The 2,500-nt window shown below is 31.4% G+C and overlaps 1 long non-coding RNA gene across 1 annotated transcript in view; it reads left to right on the top strand.

Annotated features, from left to right (window-relative positions):
* LOC118766381 overlaps positions 1–2,500 on the top strand; it is a 23,753-nt gene that overhangs the window by 20,717 nt on the left and 536 nt on the right. The gene's annotated exons all lie outside the window — the stretch shown is intronic.

Below are 2,500 nucleotides of genomic sequence, written 5' to 3'. Positions count from 1 at the left end.
CTCCTTGTTTTAAAATGATACAGATTAAAACTTTTCAATAAAATTTCATGTTAGTGTCCCAAACATTGGCTTAAATAATAATCAAGTTATTTTGTTAAATTCTTGTTATGGTAACAAAAGGAACAATCTGTAATATGTCTTTCATTTGATAGCTAATCACAAAACAGTTCAGCTTTTGTTGTTTATTCTTAGGTCAGTTTTAGTTTAACCCATTCATTAACATATTTCTGTTGTGATACTCTGTGTTTCTTTCAATTAGTTTTATATATAACAAAGAATTTAGTAAAATAACTTATCATTAAGCTACTTCTAGGAACATAAATAGTGACTAAGATTTGGTGGGAGATTTTAATTCAGAACTTTTTAAAATAAGACATTTGGACTAGAGAGCCAGAGGCAGTTTCAAGTGGGTTGGTATCAAAAGGGTTAAGCATATTTATAAACAAAAGTATTGAAGCATAATCATCCTATCTGTTTTGTCAGGTATAGCATATCTGGGAACATCTTATCTTATCAATCCTTTTTTTTTAAATGCTTTCATTACCATATTTTTGATGACATACACTGCCTTCATTTCAAAAACTTTTTTTAAATAATGAATTTAATAAAATAATTTTGTTGTTATTAAGCTTATGTTTAGAATTAATATTAACATGAAATTTTTATAGGATATTTTAATTTAGATCATTTTAAAACATGAGGTTTATAAGATGTTAGAAACAGGAGCATTCTTAGGCCTGTGCCATCAAAAGTGTTAAGTACATCTATAATCAATAGCATTTGAGTTTGGCCGTCCTGTCTGTTCTGTCAGACTGAGTTTCTGGGAATAACTTATTGAATATGCCTTTTTGTTTGTTGTTGTTTTAACATAGTAGCCTGTTATATGAAGAATTTGGTTGCTATTTATAGAATTAGCACCAGACTAGAAATTTGGGGGACAGATACAATCAATGTAATCGATCACAACACCTGATTGATATTATTTCATCAACCTTAAAGATGACAGGCGAAGTCATTCTCAGTACAATTTGAACTTAGGGCAGAAAAGAGTGTAACAAACTACCACAAGGAATTTAGTTGATTTTTCTGCTGCTTCTGCCAAAAGTGCTAATACATGAACTCCTGACTTAATAATAGAGTACAATTCTATAACTATTCAATCTTTTACATTAAAATGGAACAGTAAATTTCTACCTCTAGGTGAAGCCTTCAAATAGTATATTATTCATATAAGTTCTATTTAATGTTTCTTACTAAACAGCTTTTATCCTATTGTCTAATAATGTCTCTTTGAATATAACTCTATTTTTAGTTCTATATAAGAACTTAATTTTCCTGTTATATTATGTTATTCAGTCAGTCAGTCAGTCAGTCTATGTGGCTAGAATTTGAAGAAAGAAAACAAAAACAAAAAAAAAGAATTTTCACTCCATTGTTTCCTCTGCATCAACCATTCTTATGAAACGATTTGTTCACCTTTCTCTCAGTGACTGAGTCTTGGTCCTTGTGTGAATGGTATGTAAAGAATGGACTTACCAGTCATTGTACTGTAGTTACTGACTCAGTATATTATATAAAGTTTTCTATCATTTAGGCACAGTTCACATATTCCATTATATTTTCATGTGTCCAGTCATTGTACATCCATCATTAATCCAGTGTTGTTATATCTGTTGAACCCTAGGTTAGCCCTATTCAAGCTTACCTGTGATCAAAGGCATTCTGGTCATAACTCTCCTGGATTTCTTGGGATAATATTATCTAACATATTCCTTGTTATTTTACTTTTAAGAAGATAAATGGTGTGAAGTGATGGAAATCTAAATGCAAGATATGAGTTAAAGGCAATTAAGATGCAGGTTTAGAGGCTACGTAGATGTTCCTTTGTTGGTTTAGCATGTCTTTTATAACTGGTAGTGAAGGGAGTCCTTTGCTTAACCATTTTTCTTTTTTATTTTCCAAGCTTCGTCCCCTTACAGTTACATCACTAAAACAATCATTGTGTCTAACAGTTTTAACCCAGACTTCTAATGTTGTTAACTTTTATTTTAACATTAAAGCGGTTGGCAGATTGGAATCTGTTACAGCCACCCAGCTTACCAATTTCAGTCAAACCACCCAACCCATGCTAGCATGGAAAGCAAACACTAAATATTAATGATGATAATTATACTTCTTGCCTATGTATTTAACTGATGCCTGTACAGGGGATCAGTTTTAACAACCATGAACTCCAATTACATGAAAATTCACATTATCTGAAGGTTTTGCATAAATGTGAATAAGATATCATTATACTTTGATTGAAACGGTTCTATCATGCTTATTCCATTATTCTTAAGAAATGCTGTTGCTAAGATGTTCCACTAGTTTTGTATGACCATTAGGCTGTCATTGATGCTTTGTAGGTTGTTGTTTTGCCCCAGCTCTGTTCTGATGAGTCAAGGGAAATTTGGTTGTTATATTTAGCAGGTCAAGTGACTATTTAAAGAGACCATTC

This window comes from Octopus sinensis, linkage group LG15 (genome assembly GCF_006345805.1).
Source record: "Octopus sinensis linkage group LG15, ASM634580v1, whole genome shotgun sequence".
NCBI classification, from domain to species: Eukaryota; Metazoa; Mollusca; class Cephalopoda; order Octopoda; family Octopodidae; genus Octopus; species Octopus sinensis.
This window is presented reverse-complemented; position numbering and strand designations above follow the sequence as displayed.